Source organism: Oncorhynchus keta, chromosome 35, assembly GCF_023373465.1.
Source record: "Oncorhynchus keta strain PuntledgeMale-10-30-2019 chromosome 35, Oket_V2, whole genome shotgun sequence".
NCBI lineage: Eukaryota > Metazoa > Chordata > Actinopteri > Salmoniformes > Salmonidae > Oncorhynchus > Oncorhynchus keta.
Window position 1 is genome coordinate 37,443,191 of NC_068455.1, and position 12,366 is coordinate 37,455,556.

The following is a 12,366-nucleotide window of genomic DNA, read 5'->3' on the forward strand; positions in this document are numbered from 1 at the left end:
ACAGTCGATGGTATAGAACAGTTTAAACATATGAAATTAGTAATGTAGGATATGTAAACATTATTAAAGTGGCGTTATTTAAGGTGACTAGTGATACCTTTATTAAGTCCATTTGTTAAAGTGGCCAGAGATTTGAGTCTGTATGTTGACAACAGTCTCTCTATGTTAATGATGGCTGTTCAACAGTCTGAAGGCCTTGAGATAGAAGCTGTTTTTCAGTCTCTCGGTCCCAGCTTTGATGCACCTGTACTGACCTCGCCTTCTGGATGATAGCGGGGTGAACAGGCAGTGTCTCGGGTGGTTGTTGTCCTTGATGATCTTTTAGGCCTTCCTGTGACATCGGGGCTGTAGGTGTCCTGGAGGGCAGATAGTTTACAACCGGTAATGTGTTGTGCAGACTGCACTACCCTCTGGAGAGCCTTGCTGTTGAGGGCGGTGCAGTTGCCATACCAGGCGGTGATACAGCCCGACAGGATGCTCTCGATTGTGCATCTGTAAAAGTTTGATTAATGAATGATTAATAAAATTCGGGGAATATTTCTTGGTAATCCCAAAAATATTGCTATCAGGTTGTAAATCACAGATGGCCTGGTACATTGTTTGCTGCCTCCATTCAGGTTACACTGTTTCAATTTCAATTACAGAATATTCTGGACAAAAATGTCAATACAATCAAACTAGCAAGGGCAATGATCACAAGTCAGTCATAATGTGGCTAATAGGCTAGCATATCTATTTATGTAGCAAGCTAAAAACAGCATAATGTTAGCTAGCTAGCTAATAGATATCATGTCATACCATTGGAGGAGTTTGGATTCGACGCAAGTACACAGGACACAGAGCAGAGTGCCTCGTAAGGATCCGCAGAATGCGAGTGGGAAAGCTGCCATCACCGTCAATATTACTCACCAAAGTGCAATCATTGGACATTAAATTAGATGAGGTACAATCACGAATATACTACCAACGGGACATAAAAAACTGTAACATCCTATGTTTCACGGAATCGTGTCTGAATGACGACATTGATATTCGGCTAGCAGGATATACGCTGCACCGGCTATTTAGAACAGCACACTCCGGTAAAATGAGGGGCGGCGGTCTGTGCATATTTGTAAACAACAGCTGGTGCACGAAATGTAAGGATGTCTCTAGATTGCAGTACTTAAAAAAAAAAAATTCTCCCCAATTTCGTGATATCCAATTGTTTTTTTAGGAGCTACTATCTTGTCTCATCGCTACAACTCCCTTACGGGCTCGGGAGAGACCAAGGTTGAAAGTCATGCGTCCTCCGATACACAACCCAACCAAGACGCACTGCTTCTTAACACAGCACGCATCCAACCCGGAAGCCAGCCCCACCAATTTGTCGGAGGAAACACTGTGCACCTGGCAACCTTGTGTTAGCGCGCACTGCGCCCGGCCCGCCGCAGGAGTCGCTGGTCCGCAATGAGACAAGGACATCCCTACTGGGGATGAACCCCTCCCTAACCCGGACGACGCTAAGCCAATTGTGCATCGCCCCACAGACCTCCCGGTCGCGGCCGGTTACGACAGAGCCTGAGCGCGAACCCAGCGTCTCTGGTGGCACAGCTGGCGCTGCAGTACAGCGCCCTTAACCACTGTGCCACCCGGGAGGCCTACAGTACCTTATGATAAACTGCAGACCACACTATTAGCCAAGAGAGTTTTCATCTATACTTTTGTTGGCTGTTTATTTACCACCATAGACGGATGCTGGCACTAAGACCGCACTCAGTCAGCTGTATAAGGAAATAAGCAACCCAGAGGCAGCGCCCCTAGTGGCCGGAGACTTTAATGCAGGGAAACTTAAATCAGTTCTGCCTAATTTCTATCAACATGTTAAATGTGCAACCAGAGAGGAAAAAATCTAGATCACCTGTACTCCACACACGGAGACACATACAAAGCTCTCCTCGCCCTCAATTTGGTAATATGACCTCAATTATATCCTCCTGATTCCTGCTTGCAAGCAAACATTAAAGCAGGAAGCACCAGTGACTCGGTCTATAAAGAAATTGGTCAGATGAAGCTGATGCTAAACTACAGGACTGTTTTGCTATCACAGACTGGAACATGTTCTGGGATTCTTCCGATGGCATTGAGGAGTACACCACATCAGTCACTGGCTTTATCAATAAGTACATCGAGGACGTCGTCACCACAGTGACTGTACGTATATACCCCAACCCGAAGCCATGGATGATAGGCAACATTCGCACTGAGCTAAAGGCTAGAGCTGCCGCTTTCAAGGTGCGGGACTCTAACCCGGAAGCTTATAAGAAATCATACTATGCCCACCGACGAACCATCAAACAGGCAAAGCATCAATACAGGGCTAAGATTGAATTGTACTACACCGGCTCCGACGCTCGTCTTATGTGACAGGGCTTGCAAACTATTACAGACTATAAAGGGAAGCACAGCCACAAGCTGCCCAGTGACACGAGCCTACCAGATGAGCTAACTCAATTCTATGCTCGTTTCGAGGCAAGCAACACTGAGGCATGCATGAGAGCATCAGCTGTTCCGGACGACTGTGTGATCACGCTCTCCATGGCCGACGTGAGTAAGACCTTTGAACAGGTCAACATTCCCAAGGCTGCTGGGCCAGACGGATTACCAGGACGTGTGCTCCGGGCATGTGCTGACCAACTGGCAGGTGTATTCACGGACATTTTCAACATGCCCCTGATTGAGTCTGTAATACCAACATGTTTCAAGCAGACCACCATAGTCCCAGTGCCCAAGAACACGAAAGCAACTTGCTCTAATGACTAGGAACCCGTAGCACTCACGTCCGTAGCCATGAAGTGCTTTGAAAGGCTGGTAATGGCTCACATCAACACCATTATCCCAGGAACCCTAGTCCCACTCCAATTTGCATACCGCCCAAACAGATCCACAGATGGTGCAATCTCTATTGCATTCCACACTGTCCTTTCCCACCTGGACAAAAGGAACACCTACGTGAGAATGCTATTCATTGACTGCAGCTCAGCGATCAACACCGTAGTACCCTCAAAGCTCATCACTAAGATAAGGATCCTGGGACTAAACACATCCCTCTGCACCTGGATCCTGGACTTCCTGACGGGCCGCCCCCAGGTGGTGAAGGTAGGTAGCAACACATCTGCCACACTGAAACCTCAACACTGGAGCCCATCATGGGTGTGTGCTCAGTCCCCTCCTGTACTCCCTGTTCACCCACAACTGCATGGCCAGGCACGACTCCAACACCATCATTAAGTTTGCAGACGACACAACAGTGGTAGGCCTGATCACCGACAACGACGAGACAACCTATAGTGAGGAGATCAGAGACCTGGCTGGGTGGTGCCAGAACAACAACCTATCCCTCAACGTAACCAAGACTAAGGAGATTGTGGATTACAGGAAAAGGAGGACCGAGCACACCCTCATTCTCATCGACGGGGCTGTGGTGGAGCAGGTTGAGAGCTCCAAGTTCCTTAGTGTCCACATCACCAACAAACTAGAATGATCCAAACACACCAAGACAGTCGTGAAGAGGGCACGGCAAAACCTATTCCCCTGAGGAAACTATAAAGATTTGGCATGGGCCCTCAGATCCTCAAGTGTCTACAGCTGCAACATCGAGAGCATCCTGGTTGCATCACTGCCTGGTACTGCAAATGCTCGGCCTCCGACCACAAGGCACCACAGAGGGTAGTGCGTACATCACTGGGGGCCCAGTATCAGGATCAGGCGGTGTCAAAGACCCTAAAAATTGTCAGCCAGCCACCCCAGTCATAGAGAGAAATTCCTACTACCGCATGGCAAGCGGTACCAGAGCACCAAGTCTGGACCAAAAGGCTTCTCAACAGTTTTTACCCCCAAGCCATAAGACTCCTGAACAGGTAATCAAATGGCTACCCGGACTATTTGCATTGTGTGTGTCCCCCAACCCCTCTTTTATGCTGCTGCTACTCTCTGTCTATTATATATGCATAGTCACTTTAACTATACATTAATGTACATACTACCTCAATTAGCTTGACTAACCAGTGCCCCCACACATTGGCTACCCGGACTATCTGCATTGTGTCCCGTGTCCCGCCACCCCTCTTAATATCATATATGCATAGTCACTTTAACCATACCTACATGTACATACTACCTCAATTAGCCTGACTAACCAGTGCCTGTATATAGCCTCGCTACTGTATATAGCCTATAGCCTCGCTACTGTATATAGCCTATAGCCTCACTAGTGTATATAGCCTCACTACTGTATATAGCCTATAGCCTCACTACTGTATATAGCCTATAGCCTCACTACTGTATATAGCCTCACTACTGTATATAGCCTATAGCCTCACTACTGTATATAGCCTATAGCCTCACTACTGTATATAGCCTCACTACTGTATATAGCCTCACTACTGTATATAGCCTATAGCCTCACTACTGTTATTTTCCACTGTCTTTTTTTACTGATGTTTTTATTTCTTTACTAATCTATTGTTCACCTAATACCTTTTTTTACTTAAAAATGGCACTATTGGTTAGAACCTGCAAGTAAGCATTTCACTGTAAGGTCTACTACACCTGTTGTTTTGGGGGCACGTGACAAATAAACTTTGATTTGATTTGACTGACTTTTTCCCCTCGTATCGTTTTTCTAGGAAGGAAGTACAGTGGGTCAAAAAAGTATTGTCAGCCACCTCTCAGATGGACACTACTAATGAAACTATGGCAGCACCAAAGGTGCTTTAATTTTCAAGGTCTCCCCTCCCCACGAGTGACAGAGCAGAGATAATCATGGTGCAACTAGAGAACATTACTGACACGCACTACATATTTTTGCTGGCTACCCCACCACAGAAAGCACTGAGCTAGGCTGAAACACCTGCGTTTTGGATCTGCCTTACTCAAGAAAGCAAAAGAGACCGTTTGTATGCAGCTTATTTATTTATTTTTACGAACTGACACATTAATGCCCAACATGCAAAATAGGTAAGCCCAAAAAACAAATTGAAAACAACCAATCTACAGCATCGTTTCAAACCCCCTAACGTCGATTAGTATTAAATTCCCAAACTCAGTTTAGGATGTTTTTTTGCATTGGATGCATCTCAGTCCACCGCATCTGCCTGTGTGTAAGGTGTGTTAGTAAGACCATGAGACACACCAAAAACCAGTCTACTGGCTTCACTAGCAAACATTCATTTTCTCTACAACCATCTTGGGACTAGTCTGAAATTCCTAACTTTTCTGTAGCATTTAAACAGTCTACACACTACAACTCCTCTGGAAAGGTCAGACTCAAACATCGCTTGAAGGTCCCACAGTATCAGTGGAATAGACTTAGTGCCAGAAAAGTATCCTGATCTCTCAGATCTAGCTAGGACAGACCGAACAAACTATGGGCTAATCGTAAATAATTACATTAGTTGAGTCAAGGGAGGTGTGAAAATGGAAAAATATCCTTGGTATGACCTAAACCACACAATATAGCTTAGAAACACCTGGTTAATATTTATGGGATGATCAGTCTAAAAAGTTAAGCATCCCTTTGGCTGAGAGCAAACCAGCAAGACCCAGTGTCAAGAAACTAGCGTTAGATTAAATATACTTTAGCCAGCCTTCCCCTGAACATCTTTGTAGGCTAGTTTGTCCTGTGACAAGTCATTTACTATGTAGCTAGGTTAAAGTACATCTGAAACTGAACTGTTTTGGCCACAAGGAATTAAAGACAAGACATGTCCTAGTTGACATGGCATAAATGCTACAACTCAAAGGTGAACATTCCTATACCCAATTCTATAATAAGGATTTAATTTGTGGCACATCAAACCTAGTCTTCCTTAAGAAATCCCTGGGTTTAGCAATGTGATCAATAAAGGGGCTGGACACAAGTGGAACAGAGCAAATTACATGTCAGGTCAAGCTTTAGAATTTAGAGACAGGAGAAGAAACATGTTAAAGTATTTTTATTATACAAGAAAATTGTCACAAGTATGCTACATTTTAAAGTTTAATTGAACCTGGCCTTAAAAACAAATCTAAGCAGATCACATCATGATTTAAACAATTAAATCTCACATGCTAACCCATACAATTCTATATTCTATAAATAAATCACAAGTGTACATCAAACCTCTGACAAAGTACTCACTGCAGGTGCAGAAATGCCACTGTCTGTGCATGTGCCACAGATTCATTTATACCTTATTTTCAAAGTACCTCAACCAACATTTCTTTAGATATGTTAAATTCTTAACAAATGACTAAACTACCGCCTGGTGTCTACACAGGAACGTCGGGACCAAACGGTTTGAAGAGCAGAGTGCATCCTCATCATGGACTGCCTCAATGGAGAGGACCGTACCGTTCGGTCTATGGGCATGGGGCCAGTGTGCGAGGTGTGAAGGCCTACTGGTTTGAAGTGGGTTCTCGTCCAGCACTGAACTCCATCGAATCTCTTCGGTTAGGTGCGCACATGACTGCCTTTTTGAAAAGTATATACAAAATGTGCTCTTAGTAAAAAAGTTCGCCCCATCTTAGCCGCTGAGGTTCAGTCTTGCCGGTGTCAGTTCACTGCACAACAGCCCTCTAGAAGCGCCCCTGTAGTGAGCCCCCCACCATCATGGGTATGATGAGCGCAACCGAGCTGGACTGCAAGGATGCACTGGCTCCTTTGGGAATGGTGTTGTTCTTGGTGACATCGGGCATCTTTGTCATGTTGGAACTCGCACCGCCAGCTCTGGTCGTAGCATTCATGGCAGGGGACTGTGTTGTAGCATTTTGCGCGTGGACCTGAAACGGGAGAGCAGAGGCTTGTCACATGTGAAACCGGTAAACCTGAAACATTTCACGAATCGGGACAATTATCAATAGGACTTCACTTTCGTCCGACTAATTTTTAAAAGGGCAAACGTTCATCTAGGCACACATAGTAGCCTAGGTAGTAAAAACATAATAGCTCTTTGGAAATATATTCCAACAATATGCACCTTAATTTAAGACATGTTGTAAGTGCCATCACCTTGTGGACAGTTTCCATAGCCTATAGGATAATGGGCAACGTCCTGCATTTTAATTGCGCAGGGTAGAATTTAAAAAAAAACCGTCGCGCTTAAAATACAATTAGCCAGCCTACCCATGACGTGGTAACCTATCTGAAGAGGCGTCACCGTTCCACATCGCGCTGGCACACTAGATTTTGCCAACATGTTGTCAATCATACTGACTGAAAACATCTGAGGTCAATTATACGCGCCATTATTCGAGTGTCAATGTCGAAAATCATACATTTATGGTAAATGCCTGATTAATAAGCCACAATGAAAGTTACCCCCGGTCCTGTTAAAATACATTTGCTCTCCAGAATAATGGGTAGTCTAATTAAAATCTGGGTTAATCTGAAACAAAACATGGTAAAAAAAAAAGTACATATTAGAAGAAAAATTCCTACCTGTGATGAAAAATGCATGGCAAGGAGAAGAAATCCAATGTAAACCATCACAAATTTAGTCATCTTGTCAACAGGATCTTCCCAGCAACAATTGCGCGTAAAGTAGCTTTCCTGCCTCACGCTTTTCTCAAGATAAATGACTGGAGGAGAAACCCTGGGTTTTTTATACCACCACCGAGTGTGACGTCGGGCAACACTGCGCATCCCCCAAACCACCTGGACAGCCTTCCAATCAAATGGAAACCTACAGTTTATCAGAAACATCCCAGAAACTACACCTCTGAGACCTCTTCTTATACGTTTTTGGGGTGTGACTGTCAGCAATACAAATAGCATTTGTGTTTATAATCATTGTCTTTTGATATGAATTCACTGGTTTACAATTTGAAGAGTTTGACACAATTATTCTCTCTACCTTCCTCCTCAGAGAAGGTTGATTCCATGAGCCCGATGGGGACATTTTTCGAACAATAATAATTATACTGTTAGTCTAGTTTATGTTCAAAATATATTTACGGGGATATTTTGCATGGTCAATGGCAAAGAAAAGTTTTACAGATAAGCAGCTCTTATAGCGACCTCTTGCGGTAAATATAAGCTTTTAACCACAACGCAATTCGGTTCATATGTCCATTCCTCGTCCGTAGTAGTTGACCTATTGGTCTTACATGGAAGCTATAATTAACCTGCGGTGACTAAGGTCAACTGAATTCTCGAAAAGTACATATCCTAAAGAAAATATGTGTGCTTGCTAGCTTGTCTTGAAAAAATATGGTTGATTGAAAGGATAGCTGGAACAGGTGAAAGTTGGTTGGGTGTCTCTAGCTTGAACGGTTCTAGAGTTAGGCCTATAATATTACTGTTGGTGGGTTATTTATGGTAATTCCTGAAAATGTAAATAGTTATAATTTATAAAGTTTTGAAAATGTTGAAGTTGTTTTAATGTTTGTAGCTGAAATGGTGAAAGAGCAGTAGCATTTAAAATGTCTATCACTGTGTTCTTATGGTTGGCATTGGGAGATTCTCTATTGGTCTAAAGCCCATCGTCCATAGCCACAGGAAGTAGGGGTGCTGGTGCTGCGGTGGAGATGGAATTGAAATCAAATCAAATTTTATTCATCACATGCTTCGTAAACAACAAGTGTAAACCAACAGTGAAATGCTAACTTACTCAATGCTCACAAACTGTTAGGCCAACCATAGTCCCAACAGCATTCCCAACCCCTTACCATTGCTACACCTGGCTATCAGCAGAGCCAACAATGCAGAGAAATAAAATAGAGAAATATTGGAAAAGTAGTAACTTTATTGTAAAGGTGATTCTTTTTCAGTCAGCACGCCCTACTCAAAACATCTTCCCGCAGCTATGCCATCCTCTCCTTGACTCCGCCGTCCTCCTCTCCTCCGTAACTCGTAAACCACTAAGTAGTCGAGGGGTCTAGGATAGTGTCAATGATTGTAGGTGAACAAATGAGTGTCCTCCTCCCATTAATGACCTACTTCAGCAGAGGATGCACAAGAGCATCCTCCCAGTGGCTAGCGTGGACAGTGGCATCATGCCCATATGGGGCACAAGGGTATGTGCCCCCACAGATTTGTCAATTTTTTATTATTTTTCAGATGTTAAATTAATCACTAAACTTCATTTTTAGCCCACATTCTATCGTAATTATTTATAGAAAAGATCTGTCAGTGGTACACTGACTGGACCAGGCAAGGATTACCAGGCAAGGACTCGCAGGAGGTATGTTGTAAATTCATTTGATTAAGTTATGTAGCCTATTGATTCCTTCTTAATCAAAAAAATAAAATCAAAATGTTTTGTTGTTTCTCTGCAATACTATCCACCTAGCAATTTCATGAATTTGACTTTATCTAGCCAGCTAGATAGGTTCGCTATCTCCCAACCTCATAACCAGCAAAATCGTGCACTCTCTTTGTAGACTTTGCAGTGTCTATTAATTGTCCAAACGCACAGTCAATTTCCCACTCTATATTGCAATAACATTTTCACAAATGCTCACAAACTGTTAGGGCAACCATAGTCCCAACAGCATTCCCAACCCCTTACCATTGCTACACCTGGCTATCAGCAGAGCCTTGTCTGGCAGCAAAACAGTTAATTTAGCCTCATTTACTGCCTTTAAAAAAACATAGCTGATATGGCTAATTTTTTGCAGCAGCATACAATACATTTTTGGACTCACCTTGTTGTGCTGTGCTCACTTGAACAGGAAGTCGTGGGCAAGTTTTGTCATCAAACTTTATGGTCAAAGTCTGGGATTCTCTGGATTTATGGTGCTTTCAAGACAATTGGCAACTCGGAAAAAAATATGTTTGAATCATGACGTCAGTGATCTTCAGGTCAGAGCTCAAGAAAGAGGCCCAAATTCCCGACTTGGAATTCCGAGTTGGATAACCATTCAAAACGTATTTTCCCAGTTGGAGCTAATTTTTTTACAGAGTTCCCAGTTGTCTTGAACTCACTGAAGTCTGAGATTTCCCAGTTCCAAGTTTCCAGTTGTGTTTGAATGCGGCAGAAATCATCCTGGATTGACAGGATGGCCAATGTTGAATGTTTATCCATTTAAGCTTGGAAAAGAGACCCTTAACCCAGACTTGGACCACACACCCACACACCCACTCCAATGCTTGCTTGCAGTCAGCCGCTGATTCCTTCCAAAACACTCATTGTTGAATATAAGATTTCCAACTTGTTGTGTAATGTTTATGTGCAATGGCCGATGAGCACTGCTATGTTTTATCTATAATTTATCTTCATAATTTATCTTCATATGACAAGGATTGAAAAGGATTTGCCAGTAGACTGTCGGCTTGATTAATAATGATGACTGCTAGCTTGCTAGCTAAGATTCTGAAAGTATGATGTTGACATGATCTGTCCAATCAAAGCTACAGTAGATATAATGTGATATTGTGTCCAATGACCTTGAGCCTTCTTGGATGGGCACTTCTAAAGTAACTCTATGGCAGCACCCAAGTGGCTTGAATTTTCAGCGATTGGGTGCAGAGTTATAGCGGAGTCAGGCGCAGGACACGGGTATTGAGTAACATAACTGAGTTTACTCAAAATATCAAGCAAAATTCCAAATAGGAACATACAAAAAACACTAGCACAAAACACAACCACTAACAACATAAACAATCACGGACAGAACAGGAATTGTATAGCAGAGGGTTAAATAAGGAATGTGATATGTAATAAAAACCAGGTGTGTGTGTAATACAGACAAAACAAAACGAAACTGAAACATGGATCGATGGTGACTAGAAAGCCGGTGACGTCGACCGCCGAACACCACCCGAACAAGGAGAAGGACCGACTTCGGCGGAAGTCGTGACACAAACATTTCTCACCATCACAGGTATATACAGTGCCTTGCGAAAGTATTCGGCCCCCTTGAACTTTGCGACCTTTTGCCACATTTCAGGCTTCAAACATAAAGATATAAAACTGTATTTTTTTGTGAAGAATCAACAACAAGTGGGACATAATCATGAAGTGGAACGACATTTATTGGATATTTCAAACTTTTTTAACAAATCAAAAACTGAAAAATTGGGCGTGCAAAATTATTCAGCCCCCTTAAGTTAATACTTTGTAGCGCCACCTGTTGCTGCGATTACAGCTGTAAGTCGCTTGGGGTATGTCTCTATCAGTTTTGCACATCGAGAGACTGACATTTTTTCCCATTCCTCCTTGCAAAACAGCTCGAGCTCAGTGAGGTTGGATGGAGAGCATTTGTGAACAGCAGTTTTCAGTTCTTTCCACAGATTCTCGATTGGATTCAGGTCTGGACTTTGACTTGGCCATTCTAACACCTGGATATGTTTTCCATTCCATTGTAGATTTTGCTTTATGTTTTGGATCATTGTCTTGTTGGAAGACAAATCTCCGTCCCAGTCTCAGGTCTTTTGCAGACTCCATCAGGTTTTCTTCCAGAATGGTCCTGTATTTGGCTCCATCCATCTTCCCATCAATTTGAACCAACTTCCATGTCCCTGCTGAAGAAAAGCAGGCCCAAACCATGATGCTGCCACCACCATGTTTGACAGTGGGGATGGTGTGTTCAGGGTGATGAGCTGTGTTGCTTTTACGCCAAACATAACATTTTGCATTGTTGCCAAAAAGTTCAATTTTGGTTTCATCTGACCAGAGCACCTTCTTCCACATGTTTGGTGTGTCTCCCAGGTGGCTTGTGGCAAACTTTAAATGACACTTTTTATGAAATGTCTTTCTTCTTGCCACTCTTCCATAAAGGCCAGATTTGTGCAATATACGACTGATTGTTGTCCTATGGACAGAGTCTCCCACCTCAGCTGTAGATCTCTGCAGTTCATCCAGAGTTCATCATGGTCCTCTTGGCTGCATCTCTGATTAGTCTTCTCCTTGTATGAGCTGAAAGTTTAGAGGGACGGCCAGGTCTTGGTAGATTTGCAGTGGTCTGATACTCCTTCCATTTCAATATTATCGCTTGCACAGTGCTCCTTGGGATGTTTAAAGCTTGGGAAATCTTTTTGTATCCAAATCCGGCTTTAAACTTCTTCACAACAGTATCTCGGACCTGCCTGGTGTGTTCCTTGTTCTTCATGATGCTCTCTGCGCTTTTAACGGACCTCTGAGACTATCACAGTGCAGGTGCATTTATACAGAGACTTGATTACACACAGGTGGATTGTATTTATCATCATTAGACATTTAGGTCAACATTGGATCATTCAGAGATCCTCACTGAACTTCTGGAGAGTGTTTGCTGCACTGAAAGTAAAGGGGCTGAATAATTTTGCACGCCCAATTTTTCAGTTTTTGATTTGTTAAAAAAGTTTGAAATATCCAATAAATGTCGTTCCACTTCATGATTGTATCCCACTTGTTGTTGATTCTT

At 43.1% G+C, this 12,366-nt stretch overlaps 1 long non-coding RNA gene across 1 annotated transcript; it reads right to left on the reverse strand.

Annotated features, from left to right (window-relative positions):
* Positions 1 to 5,958: 5,958 nt before the first annotated feature.
* On the reverse strand, positions 5,959 to 7,628 carry LOC118369264 (uncharacterized). Its single transcript, XR_004822534.2, has 2 exons — positions 7,460 to 7,628; positions 5,959 to 6,801 (listed from the first exon to the last, which is right to left on the reverse strand). It is a non-coding gene; the product is annotated as an uncharacterized LOC118369264 (long non-coding RNA).
* Between the last annotated feature and the right edge of the window lie 4,738 nt (positions 7,629 to 12,366).